Source organism: Aquarana catesbeiana, linkage group LG04 (genome assembly GCF_042186555.1).
Source record: "Aquarana catesbeiana isolate 2022-GZ linkage group LG04, ASM4218655v1, whole genome shotgun sequence".
Taxonomy (NCBI): Eukaryota; Metazoa; Chordata; class Amphibia; order Anura; family Ranidae; genus Aquarana; species Aquarana catesbeiana.
The window spans coordinates 9442494-9463741 of record NC_133327.1 but is presented as its reverse complement, the minus strand read 5'-3'; the positions used below and the strand labels follow the sequence as shown (position 1 = coordinate 9463741).

Genomic DNA, 21248 nt, shown 5'->3' with positions numbered 1-21248 from the left:
AGAGGCAATGCAAGGGGTTGCATATATTAGGAAGGTCAAATTTGTCAGCTATAAATTCAGTCACCATAGACCATAGAGGACTTATCTTGGTACATTTCCACACCATGTGAAGAAAAGTTCCTTCAGCCCCCAGGTATTTGTGACAAGTTGTAGATTCTCTCTTACGCATATGGAATAATCTAACTGGTGTATAGTACATCTTATGGAGATACCTAAGCTGAATCATTCTATCCATCGAGGATATGACCGTGGTATCAAGGACCTCCTGCTATAGCTCTTCCGACAACTCCGGTGCAAAGGCCATCCATCTAGATCTTGCCCTACCTATCAACCCAGGGTCTCTAGGCCCCACTGCCTGTTAATAATACCCAGAAATTCTCTTAGCTGGATCAGGGTCCAACAGAGTAATTTCTAAAGAGGTATTTTGAACCCGTACCTCCCCGCCACCAAACTGCGCTACTGCCGCATGATGCATTTGAGCATATCTAAAGCGCCGGGCCCTGGGTATCCTAAACTGGTCCCTTAGTTGATCAAAAGTGTGTATCTTACCTTCCTGGTATATATGATGTAGGTACTTTATCTCAAATTGGGCCCACACATCCTTCCTCCAATTTGAGGAACCCAGTCAGAGACTTATTACACCATAGCGGACTATTACTATTAAAGATATATCTCCAGTGGCGGCAGGTGCGCACTGTTACTATTAAAGATGTATCTCCAGTGGCGGCTGGTGCTCAAAATTTTTTGGGGGGGCGCAAACAAAATAAAAAAAAAACATCAATTGCAGCTACTGTGCCATCAAACGCAGCTACTGTGCCATCAAACGCAGCCACTGTGCCCATCAAATGCAGCCACTGTGCCATCAAACGCAGCCACTGTGCCATCAAACGCATCCACTGTCCATCAAACGCAGCCACTGTGTCCATCAAACGCAGACACTGTGCCCATCAAATGCAGACACTGTGCCCATCAAACGCAGCCACTGTACCCATCAAATGCAGACACTGTGCCATCAAATGCAGCCACTGTGACCATCAAACGCAGCCACTGTGCCCATCAATTGCTGACAATGTGAAGACACGCTTAGGCACAAAAAGTTTACCAATAGTTATGAATCACCAGAGCACCTCCCCCTAAAGGGAAGCCCTCCCAGCAGAAACTGTAGTAAATGCAGAAGAAAGTTCCAAAAGTCCAACATTTGGGCAGGAGGACAGCCATCCATAACAAACCTGCAGGGGAACAGAGAAAATACAGCCCTGACACTTTCTGTACATTCTGCTAACCGGGGATTATGATACTGCTGGCAGAAAACTTTTTACACAAGAGTCTTTGAAGGAGGAGCCCCCCCATAACCAGAGTAAACAGTATTCTAGGCTTTACCACCACATTTTCTCCATGGGCCACACATCCGGAAAGGGTGGATGGCATGGTCTGGACTAGTCTGTTCAAACAAAAGGTTTTCCCCAAACATCAGCTGCTTTTCTTCAGGCTGGAATTCTGCGTCAGCGCCTTTTTCACAAGTACATCTCCCGATTGGGCAGTCTGATGACTTCTCCACTGGGATCCCGCTTGGCCACTGGGTAGCTTCTGCTGGGCCATCCGACCTTAACCATACCTACCCTGTCCTTGTAGATGGCCCAGTGGCATCGCTGGGGGGGGGGGCAGGGGGTGTGGGCCACACCGGGTGACACCTGTGGGCAGCGGCACCGCTAACGCTGCACAGTTCTCACCCCTACACTGATCTCTCACGTCTTACCAGCTGTCTCACACAGCGGGGCATACCGAAGCCGCCTCCCCTCCTCTGTTTACATCTACACAGGTGGAGGAGGGAGTCCAAGGGACACACCGCTGGGGGGAGCGCTATGGGAGGGGAGAGGGGGGTCTGCTCTGATTGGGGGGATCTGCACTGATGGGGGGGTCTGCACTGATGGAGGAGGGGTGGTCTGCACTGATGGGGGTCTGCACTGATGGAGGGGGTGGTCTGCACTGATGGAGGGGGTGGTCTGCACTGATGGAGGGAAGTCTGCACTGATGGAGGGAGATCTGCACTGAGGGGGTCTGCACTGATGGAGGGGGTGGTCTGCACTGAGGGGGGTCTGCACTGATGGAGGGGGGTCTGCACTGAGAGGGGTCTATACTGATGGAGGGGGGTCTGCACTAAGGGGGGTCTATACTGATGGAGGGGGGTCTGCACCGATGGATGGGTCTAAACTGATGGAGTGGGGTCTGCACTGAGGGGGGTCTGCACTGAGGGGGTCTATGCATATGGAGGGGGTCTGCACTGAGGGGGTCTTTACTGATACATGGGGGTCTGCACTGAGGGGGGTCTATACTGATGGAGGGGGGTCTGTACTTTGTAAGGGGGGTCTGTACTGAGGGAGGGGGATCTATACTGTGGGAGAGGGGTCTGTATTTAGTGGGGGGTCTATACTGAGAGAGGGGGGTCTGTACTTGATGGAGGGGGGTCTGTAGTTAGTGGAGGGGGGTCTGTACTGATGGGGGATTATAGTTGGTGGAGGGGGGTCAGGGTGACACCAATTTTTTCCGCACCGGGTGACACTAACCCTAGTGACACCACTGGATGGCCCTTCCTCAGCTCCAGTCCTGCCGGATATCCTGGAATCAGGCCCAAGCTTGTTGATTGTGAGGCCTCCTCCTCCCCTCCAAAAAATTTTTTCCTCCTCCTAGCAAAAATCCCCTCCCCCTACCATATTACCCTTTCTAGCACAAACTCCCCAAAACAACACCTCTTAGCACAAATATTCTTTCCCCATCCCAATACAAATCCCCTTTCCTAGGACACCTCCCCAAATTTCCCCTCCTAGAAGAATTTTGTTCCCTTGCAATTGCACAAAGGTCACACACAGTCAGAGCACAAAATGCACACTGCAAATCCTATACAAGAGAATGGTGGCTATGTTCCTACATACAGTGGCACCATGGAGAATGAATGTAGCTAGCCACCTTCCAGGAAGTCGGAACACAGCAACATAAAAAAGGAATTTGGAGAATTGAAGGAGGCCAAGAGCAATAGAAGGGACTTTTTTCAGATTTGAAATACATACATGAATAGTTTTTTTTAAACCAATGTCCATCTTGAACCATTTGAACCCAGAGCCTTCTGACAGCTGCAACTTTTTGGAAATCCCTACCCATACCTCTCCCTAACACATTATTCTTGGATGCAGCCAAACCCAGATTAAGAGTTAAAGGGAAACCATGATGGTCTGGAGGTCCATTGTATTTCAAATGTTCTTAAAGCCTATACACTTATAAACAGAAGGGTTTTCTTGTTGGTCGTTTGTAAGTAAACATTTAATACAGGATGCAGACATGACATATATAGGTTCTCTACAGAGAGAGAGAACAGGCAGAAACTGTTTTCAGACTGTCCCTCTCTAAGTCAATCTCCATACCATCACTTATGAACAAAGCAGGAAACATTTGAGGTCTGCTTGACTACTAAGGCTACAGGATGTTGGTTTCTCAGGACGGATGTTTTTGAGGGTGTGGTGAGGAATGCCTTGCTTGAAAATCCATGCATGTGAAAGTTTATGCTCCAGACTTTGTTAATAGTTGGTAAAAGGTGTGCAGCCAACATGTTTCAGGGGATAATGGATCCCCCTTTTTCAGGGTTCTTAGTGGTAAAATGGGTGTTTGCTTTGGACCTACTTGGGGGACCTTATAGGGGTCCTCATATATTCTCTGCATCATGGCTATAAACAACTTCTAAAAAAAATTAATCAGAGAAGTTTGAAGGTATGACCAGGGCCGGTACAAGGGGTGGGCGGAAGGGGTGGGTGCCCTGGGCGGAGCAATTTATTGTAGGAAGGGGGCGCAGCGCTGGCAGGCAGTGTCATGTTAAACTTTCTGGGCAAGTGATTATCACCGGCCGCTACTACAACATTGCAGAGCTGCGCTTGCTTGCAAAGATGTGCAGGGGCGTACTAAGTGGGGGGCGGGCCGCCCCGAGTACCACACAACACACTGGGGGGGTGTCAGGCTGGCCCCCCCTTCGCGATTGAAGCGGTGGCAGAGCCGTGGGTTTAGGGAGCGGCGCAGTGACAGGCACAGGGAGAGGCGATCTATATTGTGATGCGAGGGGGAGGGGGTGACACCGCTGCACCTACCACCCCCTCCTCTCACGGCCGCGGGCTGTCTGTGCGATCCCGGATGTCACGCAGGCACAGCCAAGCAGAGTGAAGCTGCCTCCCCCTCCTCTCTGTTTATGTGTAAACAGGGGGAGGGGATCTGCTGAGCATGTGCCGCCGCGCTGATCTGAGGTACTGAATGGGGGGGGGGGGGGGGGGTGTCTGCACACACACTACACTGAAGGGGGGGTCTGTGTAACATGCAGGGGGTCCAGAGATGCAGGGTCATGTGTAATGTAAAGGGGTCCATAGATGCTGGGTGCTGTGTAATGTAAAGGGGTCCAGAGATGCAGGGTGATGTGTAATGTAAAGGGGTCCAGAGATGCAGGGTGATGTGTAATGTAAAGGGGTCCAGAGATGCAGGGTGCTGTGTAATGTAAAGGGGTCCATAGATGCAGGGTGATGTGTAATGTAAAGGGGTCCAGATATGCAGGGTGATGTGTAATGTAAAGAGGTCCAGAGATGCAGGGTGATGTGTAATGTAAAGGGGTCCAGAGATGCAGGGTGATGTGTAATGTAAAGAGGTCCAGAGATGCAGGGTGATGTGTAATGTAAAGAGGTTCAGAGATGCAGGGTGATGTGTAATGTAAAGGGGTCCAGAGGTGCAGGGTGATGTGTAATGTAAAGGGGCCCAGAGGTGCAGGGTGATGTGTAATGTAAAGGGGCCCAGAGGTGCAGGTTGTAATGTAAAGGGGTCCAGAGATGCAGGGTGATGTGTAATGTAAAGGGGTCCAGAGATGCAGGGTGCTGTGTAATGTAAAGGGGCCCAGAGGTGCATCGGGCTGTGTAATGTAAAGGGGTCCAGAGATGCAGGGTGCTGTGTATTGTAAAGGGGCCCAGATCTGCAGGGTGATGTGTAATGTAAAGGGGTCCAGAGCTGCAGGGTGATGTGTAATGTAAAGGGGTCCAGAGCTGCAGAGTGATGTGTAATCTAAAGGGGTCCAGAGATGCAGGGTGCTGTGTAATATAAAGGGGTCCAGAGATGCAGGGTGCTGTGTAATGTAAAGGGGTCAAGAGATGCAAGGTGCTGTGTAATGTAAAGGGGTCCCGAGATGCAGGGTGCTGTGTAATGTAAATGGGTCCAGAGATGCAGGGTGCTGTGTAATGTAAAGGGGTCCCGAGATGCAGGGTGCTGTGTAATGTAAATGGGTCCAGAGATGCAGGGTGCTGTGTAATGTAAAGGGGTCCAGAGATGCAGGGTGATGTGTAATGTAAAGGGGCCCAGAGGTGCAGGGTGATGTGTAATGTAAAGGAGTCCAGAGATGCAGGTTGCTGTGTAATGTAAAGGGGTCCCGAGATGCAGGGTGCTGTGTAATGTAAAGGGGTCCAGAGATGCAGGGTGATGTGTAATGTAAAGGGGCCCAAAGATGCAGGGTGTTGTGTAATGTAAAGGGGTCCAGAGATGCAGGGTGCTGTGTAATGTAAAGTAGTGCAGGGGGCTGTGTAATGTAAAGGGACCCAGAGGTGAGGGGGCTGTGTAATGTAAAGTAGTGCAGGAGGCTGTGTAATGTAAAGGGACCCAGAGGTGAGGGGGGCTGTGTAATGTAAAGTAGTGCAGGGGGCTGTGTAATGCTCTGGGTTAGCAGGACTGGGGGGAGATGGGGAGGGGGTCCAATGTAAGTTTACCTTACAGATTTTCTGTAAAGTGAACTTACAATTTAACCATTTGCCGACCCGCCGCAGTACATATACTGCCACGGGGCTGCAGATACAGTATTGTATTGTTGTATTGTTTTAAGTGTTTTCTGGTTTTGAAAGGACACTGACTATCTTTAAACCGGGGGGTGCAACTTGCCATCTTCGCCCTGGGCACCAGATGGCCTTGTCCCAGCACTGGGTATGACTGACAATGGGCTGTGTTTGCCCTTCTTTGTCTGCAATTCAGAGGAAACTCAATAGGATGTACTGCATCCAGAGAAACACAAAGCAGGGCAAACACAGCCCCACAACTGCCAACCACATCACACCATTAAATAAGAGATCTGCTGATCTGGGTTTGATATTTAGCAGGAACACCAGGCCCGTCTACATGAGCCCTCAAATGGGTCAGCTTTCTGGAGAACCTCTTTTCCGCAGCCAGGCAGAAACACCAAAGCAAAGAAGAACTGAATTATGTTCATATTAACTGCTTCAAAAGGGATAAAACAACCTTTAAAAACTTTAAAATTTTTTGGAAGTAGAACAAATAATAACACTACAAAAAACGAGACCCTTCTAATGATCTTTATTAAGTAGCAGCAGATGCATTGCTGATATGAAGGAATCTTCAGACATTTGCAGGGAATCCATTTTGGCCGTGGTGGAAATGTCTCTGCTGTGGAGCATCACTGATAGACTCCGACCAGAGCTCTCCTATCTTCATTTGTACCATGTGGTTGCTCTTGCCCATTTCATCATAATTTTTACATTTTCTCACCTTTTTTTTTTTACCTGTTTTCATTTTTTTTCTTTATCCATTAGTGCACATCATTACCCATATACACTCTATTTTCTAGCCACCATCCTGTCAGACCATGCTGGATGGCCCTGTTTGCCCGTTTTTCCACCTGTCCTGTTTTGCGCTGCTGGCCCATTATGGACCCTTTACCCACAGCTCCTGGGTCAGATGTCTCAGGTGTGACTTTGGCATGCAGCATTCAGCATCTTTGTGAGTATGGATCCCTTAGTCTGATTCCCACATTTCATACATTTCCATATCCATTACTATGTTATATATTTTAACCATTTCTACTTTAAAGATTGTGTCTATGCATCAACCCCTGAAGAGTGAGACTGAACTCATGAACTCACAGAACGCGTTGGGTCACCATAGATGCTATGACACACTTACTATGGACTATTTGATTACTGTATGTAACCATGTAATGGATTTGTATATTTGGGCCAACTGTTTGGCATTATGACACCTTTTCCCAGTTCTATTGCTGGCATATACTTAAAGTGGAGTTCCACCCACTTTTACAACTCTTCAGTATCCCTCACTAAACTGTGCTCTGTAAACGAATTGGATATTTTTAATTTTTTTTTCTCAGCACCTACTGTATATCTGCTGTATTCATTTTTCACTTCCTCCTCCCTGGCCGTGGCCCATCGCATCATTTCCTGTTTGCAGTGCCTTCTGGGAAGGGGCGGTAACTTCCTCTGACACTGCCGTTGCTACGGAAACCTGACCTGAAACCTATTACACTGCTTGTGCTGCACTGAGCATGTGCGAGATCTGCAAGGATGAGATCCAGGAAGAAATACATTCTGGCTTCAGATGCCCACACTTAAGATGGCCACTTCCTGCTGTAAGTTTATAAAATAACAAACTACTGCTATAAACAAAAACAAAAACAAAACAGACCTTAGTTTACAGACTAACTTTACTAGAATACATTAGGCTTGTGTATTATAGGGGTATTTTTATTTAAAAAGTATCATTTCGGCTGGAACACCACTTTAAAGGGGTTGTAAAGGTTCGTGTTTTTTCACCTTAATGCATCCTATGCATTAAGGTGAAAAAACACCTGGCTGTCACGGGCCATCCATCCCCCCCCCCCGTTTTACTTACCTGAGCCCATTTATCTGCTCTGCACGTCCCCCAGCGTCCTCTTCTCCACGGAGTCTCTGCGTTGATTGGATAGATAGATAGCAGTGCAGCCATTGGCTCCCGCTGCTGTCAATCAAATCCAATGATACGGACCGGGGGCCGGACGGAGTCATACACTCTGTGTCTATGAACGCAGAGTGTATGAGACGGGAGCGCACCCTCAAGGTAACCCCCTCAGGAGAGAGCTTCCCAGAGGGGGGTTAGCTATTGCGGGGAGGAGCCGAGAGAGCTGCTGTGGGACCCCAGAACAGCAGGATCGGGGCCACTCTGTGCAAAACGAACTGCACAGTGGAGGTAAGTATGACATGTTTGTTATTTAAAAAAAATAAAAAATGAACCTTCACAACCCCTTTAATAAACCTGTACTATGATTTTATTACTGGCTGTGTGGCGCTTCATCTAAAGTCCCTATGGGAAAAACTCAGTATTTGCATGTGCCTCTGGGAGTCTGTAGTTGTCAGTCCTGCAAAGCCTCATGGGGATCGTGGTTCCACAATAGCCGGAGTGCTGAGGTTGCCTCGCCCTGCTATAGAGGTTTGTATAAACTGGGCTTACAGCCAAAGCACGAAGGTGCGATTATACTGATAATAGAAGTGAGTATTACATGACTGTGCATGATGTCATAAGCCTAGGCTAAATTACAAGAAACAGGAAGTGGGCTGTATAATAGGGTTACCAGACGTCCCCAGTTTCTGGGGACAGTCCCTGGACTGAGGACACTATCCCCGGAGCCAATCAGTCCCCAAATTTGTCCCCGGATTGCAGGGCGGCTCTGCCATGGGTCCTGCTGGGTCTATTGGACAGGCAGCGATTTGAGAAGGGCGGCTCTTTCATTAGGCTAATAAAAGAGCCGCCTCTGGGGGTGAGTAGCAGAGCTCCCTGCTCTACCGCACTGGCTGCTCTGAGTCTCGGACTCCCCATCCGTGTGCTCAGCCGCCTCCTGCAGGTCCCTCTCTCCTGCTCCATGCAGCGCTGCTCAGCCCAGTGTCTTCCCCAGCCAGAGTCCCGCCCCCCCCTATTCAGCTTTATCCATTCCGGTGTTCTGCCGAGAAAGTTCCCCTCGGCGGATAAGGACCCCCCTCTAGCGCTGCGCCTGCGCAGTAGGAGCCGTCGGAAATAGCCGAAGCCCAATAGAATAGAAATCAGCTGTACACTGCGCCTGTAAGAGGGCCCCTCGCCACGCTTTGGGCACGGCCTCGCTTCGCTCAGCAATTTTCTATTCTCTCTCTAGGTCCACTTGGATGGTGGGGCTTGAACCTGGACCCAGGGCGCAGGCGCCGTGTACAGCTGATTGAAGTTTTTCAGCTTCGGCTATTTTCGGCAGCTCCTAGTCGTTCGTACTGCGCAAGCGCTGCGCCTGCGCAGTACAGGGGGGTCCTTATCCGCCGGGGGAACTTTCTCGGCAAGACACCGGCTCCTGCGCAAACAAAGTTTAAGCATAGAGGAGCTGCAGTGCAGGAGCCGTATGAGAGCCGGAGGACACTGCAGGTTTGTCTGCAAGGCCAGCCCCCCGTCATACAGAGATCTTCCTCAGAGTCTGAGATACTGTATGCTGATCGCCGTGTCCGTGGTGCTGAAAGGAGCCCAGGAAACCATTAATGAGTGCCCTGCAGTCTGCTCATGGTGAATGAGACGACCCCCACACACCATCCCATACCCCACTCCATCTCCCCTGGGGACGGGGATCCATTTTTACCTGGGGACAGGGACCCCTCTTTACCTGGGGACAGGGACCCCAATTCCCCTGGGGACAGGGACCTCTTCTCACTTGGGGACAGGAACCCCTTTTCACCTGGGGACAGGGACCCCTTTTCACCTGGGGACAGAAACCCCATCTCCCCTGGGGACAGAAACCCCATCTCCCCTGGGGACAGGGGCCCCTTTTCACCTGGGGACAGGGACCCCATCTCCCCTGGGGCCTGGAACCCCTTCTCCCCTGAGGACAGGGACCACTTCTCACTTAGGGACAGGAACCCTTTTTCGCCTGGGGACAGGGACCCGATCTCCCCTGGAGCCTGGGACCCCTTCTCCCCTGAGGACAGGGACCTCTTTTCACTTGGGTACAAGGACCCCTTTTCACCTGGGGACAGGGACCCCCTCTCCCCTGGGGACAGGGACCCCCTCTCCCCTGGGGACAGGGACTCTATCTCCCCTGGAGACAGGGACCCCTTTTCACCTGGGGATAGGGACCCCATCTCCCCTGGAGGCAGGGACCCCTTTTCACCTGGGGACATGGACCCCATCTCCCTGGGGCGTGGGACCCCTTCTCCCCTGAGCACAGGGACCCCATCTCCCCTGGGGCCTGGGACCCCTTCTCCCCTGAGGACAGGGACCCAAGGCACCTCTTTTCACTTGGGTACAGGGACCCCTTTTTACCTGGGGACAGGGACCCCTTCTCCCCTGGGGACAGGGACCCCATCTCCCCTGGGGACAGGGACCCCATCTCCCCTGAAGACAGGGACCCCTTCTCCCCTGGGGCCTGGGACCCCTTCTTTCCTGGGGGCAGGGGCCCCTTCTCCCATGGGGACCACTTCTCACCTGGGGACAGGGACCCCATCTCACCTGGGGACAGGGACCCCATCTCCCCTGGGAACTGGGACCTCTTCTCACTTGGGGGCAGGAACACCTTTTCACCTGGGGACAGGAACCCCTCCTCTCCTGGCGACAGGGGCCCCTTCTCCCCTGGGTAACACTTCTCACCTGGGGACAGGGACCCCATCTCACCTGGGGACAGGGACCCCATCTCACCTGGGGACAGGGACCCCATCTCTCCTGGGGTTGGGGACCCCTTCTCACACTTTACCCCAGAACGGCTCTTTATGCATATGACCCATTGTGTTTAACCACACTGCTTCTTAACATTTGGTAGTCATATCCCCAAAAAATCTAAGAAGTATCTTTTTTTTTTATCTCATGGAGGAAATGTGAGAAGTAACATATATATTATACAATCATTACATAAACACATACACTGCATATATCATCGGAGGAAAATATGCTTATAAAATAGTTTACCATTTGCCAATAAAAAAAAAAAATATGTCCCCGGATTTCATTTTAAATATCTGGTCACCTGTATAAGGTGATCTGTACTGGCAGAAAAAAAAGTTTTACAATCCAAAGTTTACACAACAAGGGCAGAAGATTTAATAGATGGAAAGATGAAAAAAAGACTAAAGATCCACTTTAAGGAAATGAAACCAGACTGTGTATGATTAAAGTAAGATTTATTAATAATGAAGCAAAACCCATCCAACACCAGCAAACAAAATACAAGGCAAAGTGACAATATACTGGAACAGTAAGCCAAGGGGCACAATACCCAACTATAATACCATATATATACAAAAAGGGGGGACACGGATAAGCAGGGTAAGGCAGGACCTGCCAGAAGTGGAACCAGAAAGGGGGTCAGAACTGGGATCAGGAACAAGGAGCGCAGATATGAAGTAGCAGGGTACAGGATGCTGGTACTGGAACAGGATCACAGCAGGAACCAGGAGCAGCGCATCAATAACCAGCTACATGGCACACAGGCAAAACACTGAGCCTGTGAAGGAAGCGAGGGGAGGGTTTATATACCTTCCCAGCAGCCAGCATCAGGTGGAGATTTGCTGGCTACTCGGAGACACCTGCTGGTGGACAACGGAACTAAAAATTTAGATAGGGGGCGCCCAATTTTATTCTTGACTAGGGCAGCACAAAACCAAAATACACCACTGCATGTAGCAATCAGCCCGCTGAACTTGACACATTTTAGCGAATGGGAAAGCGTGCTAAAAGCTCCTGCACCCGCGTGCACAAGTATCTTTATCAGCAAAAATGGGGTTCTCTTCTCTTCCTCCTTCCTTCCAGAGCAGCTCCTGTATTCCTGTGACCACCACTGCTGGCTTCTGAATACGGGAGCGCTGCACTGACAGGAAGAGGAGGAGAGAGAACACAACCGCAGCTCCTCCCAGCTCTCTCTTCCTCTCCTTGCCACTTCTAAAACTGGGCTGACAGAAGAGGTGATGCCACTGTCACTCATCCCTATAGTACACTGCTGTGCCTGGGATGAATAGTGCAGATTGTCGGATAATGCCTCAGATGATCTATGCATGCCCAGTACAAAACTACACTCCAACTTATCTGCCGATCAGCTAGCATGACGTCAACACTGCGCATGCACAGACCCTCGGAGGCATTATCCGACGATCAGCAAAGCATGGAGGTAATAGACAGAACAGGTTCTATTGGTTGGGTGGGTGGGATTGCAGGCGGCAGGGAAGTGTTGTCCTCGGTCACCAGTGAAGAGGTTCTATTGGTTGGGTGGGCAGGAATGCAGGCGGCAGGGAAGTGTTGTCCCCGGTTACCAGTGAAGAGGTTCTTTTGGTTGGGTGGGTGGGAATGCAGGTGGCAGGGAAGTGTTGTCCCCGGTTACCATTGAAGAGGTTCTATTGGTTGGGTGGGCGGGAATGCAGGCATCATGGAAGTGTTGTCCCCGGTTACCAGTGAAGAGGTTCTATTGGTTGGGTTGGCGGGAATGCAGACGGCAGGGAAGTGTTACCGGTTACCAGTGAAGAGGTTCTATTGGTTGGGTGGGCGGGAATGCAGGCATCATGGAAGTGTTGTCCCCGGTTACCAGTGAAGAGGTTCTATTGGTTGGGTTGGCAGGAATGCAGACGGCAGGGAAGTGTTGTCCCCGGTTACCAGTGAAGAGGTTCTATTGGTTGGGTGGGCGGGAATGCAGGTGGCAGGGAAGTGTTGTCCCTGGTTACCAGTGAAGAGGTTCTATTGGTTGGGTGGGCGGGAATGCAGGCGGCAGGGAAGTGTTGTCCCCGGTTACCAGTAAAGAGGTTCTATTGGTTGGGTGGGCGGGAATGCAGACGGCAGGGAAGTGTTGTCCCCGGTTACCAGTGAAGAGGTTCTATTGGTTGGGTGGGCGGGAATGCAAGCGGCAGGGAAGTGTTGTCCCCGGGTTACCAGTGAAGAGGTTCTTTTGGTTGGGTGGGCGGGAATGCAAGCGGCAGGGAAGTGTTGTCCCTGGTTACCAGTGAAGAGGTTCTATTGGTTGGGTGGGCAGGAATGCAAGCGGCAGGGAAGTGTTGTCCCTGGTTACCAGTGAAGAGGTTCTATTGGTTGGGTGGGCGGGAATGCAGACGGCAGGGAAGTGTTGTCCCTGGTTACCAGTGAAGAGGTTCTATTGGTTGGGTTGGCGGGAATGCAGGCGGCAGGGAAGTGTTACCGGTTACCAGTAAAGAGGTTCTATTGGTTGGGTGGGCGGGAATGCAGACGGCAGGGAAGTGTTGTCCCCGTTTACCAGTGAAGAGGTTCTATTGGTTGGGTGGGTGGGAATGCAGACGGCAGGGAAGTGTTGTCCCTGGTTACCAGTGAAGAGGTTCTATTGGTTGGGTGGGCGGGAATGCAGGTAGCAGGGAAGTGTTGTCCCCGGTTACCAGTGAAGAGGTTCTATTGGTTGGGTGGGCGGGAATGCAAGCGGCAGGGAAGTGTTGTCCCCGGTTACCAGTGAAGAGGTTCTATTGGTTGGGTGGGCAGGAATGCAAGCGGCAGGGAAGTGTTGTCCCTGGTTACCAGTGAAGAGGTTCTATTGGTTGGGTGGGCAGGAATGCAAGCGGCAGGGAAGTGTTGTCCCCGGTTACCAGTGAAGAGGTTCTATTGGTTGGGTGGGCGGGAATGCAGACGGCAGGGAAGTGTTGTCCCTGGTTACCAGTGAAGAGGTTCTATTGCTTGGGTTGGCGGGAATGCAGGCGGCAGGGAAGTGTTGTCCCTGGTTACCAGTGAAGAGGTTCTATTGCTTGGGTTGGCGGGAATGCAGGCGGCAGGGAAGTGTTGTCCCAGTTTACCAGTGAAGAGGTTCTATTGGTTGGGTGGGTGGGAATGCAGACGGCAGGGAAGTGTTGTCCCCGGTTACCAGTGAAGAGGTTCTATTGGTTGGGTGGGCGGGAATGCAGGCGGCAGGGAAGTGTTGTCCCCGGTTACCAGTGAAGAGGTTCTATTGGTTGGGTTGGCGGGATTGCAGGTGGCGGGAAAGTGTTGTTCCTGGTTACCAGTAAAGAGGTTCTATTGGTTGGGTGGGCGGGAATGCAGACGGCAGGGAAGTGTTGTCCCAGTTTACCAGTGAAGAGGTTCTATTGGTTGGGTGGGCGGGAATGCAGACGGCAGGGAAGTGTTGTCCCAGTTTACCAGTGAAGAGGTTCTATTGGTTGGGTGGGTGGGAATGCAGACGGCAGGGAAGTGTTGTCCCCGGTTACCAGTGAAGAGGTTCTATTGGTTGGGTGGGCGGGAATGCAGGCGGCAGGGAAGTGTTGTCCCCGGTTACCAGTGAAGAGGTTCTATTGGTTGGGTTGGCGGGATTGCAGGTGGCGGGAAAGTGTTGTCCCTGGTTACCAGTGAAGAGGACCTTTTGGTTGGGTGGGTGGGAATGCGGCAGGGAAGTGTTGTCCCCGGGTTATCAGTATACAGCTGTCGGGTGTCACTCTGTAATCCTCGGTGTCCGGTGTTCTGTCGAATACTGGTGGTTGTCGGTTCATGCCTCCAACGATCTGCGCATTCGCAGTGCTGACGTCACCCCAGCATTATCCGACGATCTGCACTATTCAACAGAACAGCGGCCCTGGTAATACCTATTTAAATTAATAGTGATACATTACATTAGTGATAAGTGACACATTGGAATACAATTCATACTAATAGTGATAGATTAGTGATGATAATATCGATACACTGGAAAACCTGTTCTTATTAATAGTGTATTAATAGTGATACATTAGATTAATGATGAATATAGTGATGCATTAAAATACCTGTTTTTCTTATTATTAGTGATAGATTATAATAGTGATAATAATAGCGATACTTTGCAATACCTCTTCTTATTAGTGACTTATTCAATTAGTAATAATAATTATTATTATTATATAGGATTTATATAGCACCAACAGTTTACGTAGCACATTACAATAAAAAAAGGGAGACAATACAGTTATAATACAATAAAATACAAGAGGATTAAGAGGGCCCTGCTTAGAAGAGCTTAAAATCTAATAGAGTGGGGCAGGTGGTACAAAGAGTTGTAACTGTGGACAATGAGCTGATGGAAGTGGTAGGAGATTAGTTGGAGATGTGATAGGCTTCCCTGAAGAGATGAGTTTTCAGGGATCACCTGAAGGTAGCAAAAGTAGGGGATAGCTGGACAGGTTGAGGTAGAGAGTTCCAGAGGATGGGAGAGGCTCTGGAGAAATCCTGGAATAGTAATACATTTGAATTCTTGTTCTCATTAATAGTGATAGATTATAATAGTGATGCAGCAGAGCAGTAATTGTTAATAATAATGATACATTGGAATAGTGACAACTCTTTCTAATCATACATCATAACAGAATAGTCATAATGACACACTGTAACAGAATGGTCTATAATGGTGGTATATTAGAACAGTCATACCTGATATGATACAATTAAGGCAAAGTAAAAGGTAGCACAAGGAAGGGAAGTATTAGACCACATTCACCTTTTGTAGCATCTGCCAGTAGGGGACTTTTTACAGATTTATTGATTTATATGTGAACCTACAGTAGGTCCACCAATCAGAATACCAGTAATGATGCCAGTCTTGGGGTAAATGTGTCACACCTCCTGATTCTCTCTACATATCTTTATGCAACCCTCGCCTAGATATAGTGCAGCATGGAGCGGCCAGCTGAAGGTGGCAGTGAAGGTGTGGAGGTGTTGGAATGGGATACCCAACTCATAAAATGAGATCTGCCCGGCCTCGAAATCCAGAATTATTCTGACTTTGGCTACTAAGAAATTACGATCTAAAATGGTGGAGTTGTCGTTATATTTCACTGACAACTGATTCGATTTTCCCTCTAGGCACCAGGACAGGGAATTACTTCCAATTTCTGAACCGTTTTGTGTCCTGCCTATATATGCGGAACAAAACCCAACTCTCCAGTGTGACGATCCCCTAACATCCACATCCCAGTAATGTCTCCCTGAGGAGAAACTCTGATTGCTCAACACCTGTTTTATCATTCCTATAAATCGGTTTGTTACAGGACGATTTATGTTTCTGGCTACCGTGCGTGCGGTCTTCCTGTCATCTAAAATATATATATTATTATGAGCTGTTTCTTCATCTAGTGTTATATCTGCAGGTTTTGATAGAATTATCCATCTATTTACCCCTTTTATTATATTAAGTAGACCTGTATGTAATGTGTGTGAGATTCCAGTCACATCCAGTTCCCCCCCACCATGAAGGAGTTTATCACGTCTCTCTTTGTCCTCCTCATCTTCATCCTCAGTATCCCACAATTCACCTGTTTCTGATTCCTGTAGGAAAGTCAGTGGATCCGTCATGTTACATATCTCCTCGATGTGACGTATCTTCCTGGACAGCTCATCCTTCTTTATCTCCAGATCCTGGATTAAAACAGAGGCTGAGAATGAGACTTTCCCTGCCTTCCTAGTTATCTCTTTAAGAACTCTCCTCTCCAGGATGTCCAGTTGTCTTTTGACGTCTCTGAATATGGTGGTGACTCTCTTAGTTACACCGTCTGCACTGTCTTGCACTTTTAACTTCTGCAGACTCTTGATGCTTTCCTCCATCTCCTCTCTCTTTTTCACCAACTTCTGCAAAGCATTGGCCAAGTTCTCCTTCCTCTTCTCAGAGGCCTCCTCCAGGGCCTCCACCTGGTGTTCCTGATGGTCTCCATGCAGCCTGCAGGACCCACAGAGACAGACCGAGTCCTCGGTGCAGTAATACTCCAGGATCTTCTCATGGACGGAGCATTTCCTGTTCTTCTGGAGAGTGGTGAGGTCAGATAGGACATGTTGGGATGACTTGCTGTGGACTCTCAGATGGTCATCACACAGAGAAGCTTCACAATGCAGACAAGATTTAACAGCAGGTACAGGAGAGTGAATACAGTATGTACAGAAGATCTGGCTCTCCTTCTTCTCCTCCATCTTCTCTGGCACGGTAGATCGGACACTCTCCATTATGTTGCGCAGTGTAATGTTCCTGATAAGTTCAGGTCTCTCCTGGGACTCTTCTCTGCATTTAGGACAGCAATAAACTCCAGACCCCCCCTGTTTATCCAGAACACCTTCTATACAGTCCCTGCAGAAGTTGTGTCCACATCTCAGTGTTTGGTATAAATGTTCAGACAGATGGAACAGTCCAGCTCCTTCCTCGCATCAGAGAACGCCATCGCTGACTGCCGAAGAGAGAAACGAAACTAAGAGAGGGAGTCCGAGGGAGGGAGTCAGAGGGAGGGAGTCAGAGGGAGGGGGTCAGAGGGAGGGGGTCAGAGGAGGATTTACTGATATTACTGATATCTCTGTGTGCAGAAATTTATAGTGATGTTATAAATCCATATCCTAGCTAATGACTCCATAGATATATTATGATCTAATAAGTCCATCCCATCTAATAGAACTACAATTTTGTTATATGTTAGCTCCATTCTAGCTTATAAGTCTACAGTTATATTGGTATTGAGGTTGAGCGACTGATCATAAAAACTGGAAGCTACCAACTTTAATTTGAGCCCTACTGAAGTCAGCAGGGGCGTGGGGGAATCTTGAAAATCAATTCTGGCCATTTTCAAAGGTAATAGCCAAGGGATTGTCAAACACAGGGCATGGGGTATATGGCGTTACCAAGGAGGACATACTGTATATCAGGGGGCGTTACTAGGTCTACAAAAGATCTGGGGCTAGAGCCCATAGCAGCGAAGTAAAGAAAGTCATACGCTTGGGCGGGCATACACATGTATATGATATACGTGTGTGTGTGTATATACGGTATATCTCTTTCATGTCTAAGCCTATTTCTGACATGCATTGCTTACAAGTTAAAATCCGTATTTTTTGCTAGAAAATTTCTTAAAGAATAAAATGGCGATCGTTGCAATATTTTATGTCACACAGTATTAACGCAATTTTTTGGAAAAAAATACACTTTCATGAATTAAAAAAAACTAAACAGTAAAGTTAGACTAATTTTTTTGTATAATGTGAAAGATGATGTTACGCTGAGTAAATAGATACCTAACATGTCATGCTTTGAAATTGCGCACACTCTTGGAATGGCGACAAACTACTGTACCTAAAAATCTCCATAGGCGACGCTTTATAAAAATGTAACGGTTACCAGGTTAGAGTTACAGAGGAGGTCTTTTGCTAGAATTATTGCTCTCACTCTGACGATCGCGGCAATACCTCACACGTGTGATTAGAACACTGTTTACATATGCGGGCGCGACTTACGCATACGTTTTCTTTGCTGCATGAGCTCGCAGGGAAGGGGGCGCTTTAGAAAAAAAATGTCCTATTTATTTCATTTTTTTTTTTTTTACATTATCACTTTAAAAAAAAATTGTTCTGATCACTTTTATTGCTGTCACAAGGAATGTAAACATCCTTTGTGACAGTAATAGGTGGTGACAGGTACTGTTTATGGAGGGATCGGGGGGTTTAAAAGGCCCCCAATCCCTCCTTTGTACGTCAAAGTATTCAGATCACCAAAAATGGCGATTCTGAATACTGTATATTTTTTTAAAATCGGCGCCATTGGCAGCCAAGTAAACTGGAAGTGACGTTGTGACGTTGATTCCGTGTTTTTACATAGGAGACTGGAATGAAGCCGTTTCTGGCTTTGTTTCAGTTTCAGCCTAGCCGGAGGAAGTGCCAGATCGTGGATCGGTTCTCTCGGTGGGACGGGAGGCCTGCAGCTGCAGGCATCACCCCAATATAACCCCTTCAAGCCGAGGTTGCATATGTGCGTGCGGTCGGTGCTAAGAGGATATATATATAATATACGTACGGATCCCAAGGTTTGTTATTATTTCTATATATATATATATATATATATATATATATATATATATATATATAAATAATTAAACAATATTTACACAATATATCTCACTTCAGATTTTTACATCTCTACTAATGAGATCTGTACCCACATACACCCCTCACGTTTTTGTAAATATCTTATTGTATCTTTTCATGTGACAACACTAAAGAAATGACACTTTGCTACAATGTAAAGTAGTGAGTGTACAGCTTGTATAACAGTGTAAATTTGCTGTCCCCTCAAAATAACTCAACACGCAGGCATTATAATTTTATTTTTTGGGCTTGGTTTGATCCCATTCAGTGTTTGCAGCTGTCCATATGCACCAGTTTTTCCAAGGTAGCGCAGGAATAACTTATACAAATACTTAACACGCAGCCATTAATGTCTAAACCGCTGGCAAGAAAAGTGAGTACACCCTTAAGTGAAAATGTCCAAATTGGGCCCAATTAGCCATTTTCTCTCCCCGGTGTCATGTGACTCATTAGTGTTACAAGGTCTCAGGTGTGAATGGGGAGCAGGTGTGGTAAATTTGGTGTTATCGCTCTCACGCTCTCATACTGGTCACTGGAAGTTCAACATGGCACCTCATGGCAAAGAACTCTCTGAGGATCTGAAAAAAAAACAATTGTTGCTCTACATAAAGATGGCCTAGCTCTATAAGAAGATTGCCAAGACCCTGAAACTGAGCTGCAGCCAGGCCCAGATTGGCTATAGGGCAAACCGGGCACTTGCCCGGTGGGCCGAGGCCACCGGGGCCACCAGGCTGCAAGTCCTTGTGGGGCACAAGGCTCCTTGAGCCCGCGCCGCTCATGCAGCCTCTCCACGGCCGCCCGGCTGCCAGTTAAACTCAGTCCATCGGCGCCGGGGGGACGTAAACATTGAGGGGGGTGGAGCTAGATGAGAAGCCTTCGGCCTTCTACGGCCGTCCGTATAGGTCAGCCATCGGTACCAGGGGGCGTGACTGCGAAGGGGGAGGAGCCAGAGCAGACACCTGCTGCTAACAACTTGAAGTCGGAAAACAGAAAACGTGAGTACAGCCCCGTGCTCTCCGCCACCCCCCTGTAACCTGGATAGGAGGAGCTGTGAGGGCGGCTGCATATAGAACAATCATTCTCTCCATCTTCTATATGCAGCCGCCCCCACCGCTTCTCCTATCCTGTTTATTTCTGCTGCCCCCCCTGGGCTCTCCACACCACCACTTTGCCTCCTCATGCTCTTTGCCACCCCTCCAGTGCTCTCCAGCTCCCCCATGCTATTTGCCACCCCCCCAGTGCTCTCCACCTCCCCCATGCTCTCTGCCCCCCCCCCCCCAGTGCTCTCCACCTCCCCCATGCTCTCTGCCACCCCCCAGTGCTCTCCACCTCCCTCATGCTCTCTGCCGCCCCCCAGTGCTCTAAACCACCCTCATGCTCTCTGCCGCCCTCCCTGTGCTCTCCGCCACCCCCCATGCTCTGTGCTCACCCCCCTGTGCTGTTCATATCCCCCCACGTACTCCGCTTCCCCCCTGTGCTCTCCACATCCCCCCCATGCTCTCCGCTGCCCCCTCATGCTCTCCACTGCCCCCCGTGCTCTCCACCTCCCCCCCATGCTCTCCACCAGCCCCCCTGTGCTCTCCATCTCCCCCCATGCTCTCCGCCACCCTCCCTGTGCTCTCCACCTCCCCCCATGCTCTCTGCTGCCCTCCCTGTGCTCTCCACCTCCCCCCATGCTCTCTTCTGCCCTCCCCGTGCTCTCCACCTCCTCCCTGTGCTCTCCACCTCCCCCTGCTCTCCACCAGCCCCCGTGCTCTCCACCTTCCCCCATGTGCTATTCACATCCCCCCCATGCTCTCCACCAGCCCCCCTGTGCTCTCCACCCCCCATGCGCTCTTCACATCCCCCCATGCTCTCCACCACCCTCCCTGTGCTCTCCATCTCCCCCCATGCTCTCCGCCGCCCTCCCTGTGCTCTCCACCTCCCCCCATGCTCTCTGCTGCCCTCCCCGTGCTCTCCACCTCCTCCCTGTGCTCTCCACCTCCCCCTGCTCTCCACCAGCCCCCGTGCTCTCCACCTTCCCCCATGTGCTATTCACATCCCCCCCATGCTCTCCACCAGCCCCCCTGTGCTCTCCACCCCCCATGCGCTCTTCACATCCCCCCATGCTCTCCACCACCCTCCCTGTGCTCTCCATCTCCCCCCATGCTCTCCGCCGCCCTCCCTGTGCTCACCATCTCCCCCCATGCTCTCCGCCACCCTCCCTGTGCTCTCCACCTCCCCCAATGCTCTCTCCGCTGACCTCCCTGTGCTCTCCACCTTCCCCCATGTGCTCTTCACATCCCCCCCATGCTCTCCACCAGCCCCCCTGTGCTCTCCACCTGCCCCCCATGCACTCTTCACATCCCCCAATGCTCTCCACCGCCCTCCCTGTGCTCTCCATCTCCCTCCATGCTCTCCGCCGCCCATCCTGTGCTCTTCACCTCCCCCCGTGCTCTCCGGCGCCCTTCCTGTGCTCTCCACCTCCCCCCCCGTGCTCTCCACCTTCCCCCCATGCTCTCCGCCGCCCTTCCTGTGTTCTCCATCTCCCCCCATGCTCTCCGCCGCCCATCCTGTGCTCTTCACCTTCCACCCGTGCTCTCCGGCGCCCTTCCTGTGCT

General features: G+C 49.9%; 1 pseudogene; it reads right to left on the bottom strand.

The window, feature by feature from the left end:
- Positions 1-10953: 10953 nt before the first annotated feature.
- On the bottom strand, positions 10954-16961 carry LOC141139041 (tripartite motif-containing protein 75-like; annotated as a pseudogene).
- Between the last annotated feature and the right edge of the window lie 4287 nt (positions 16962-21248).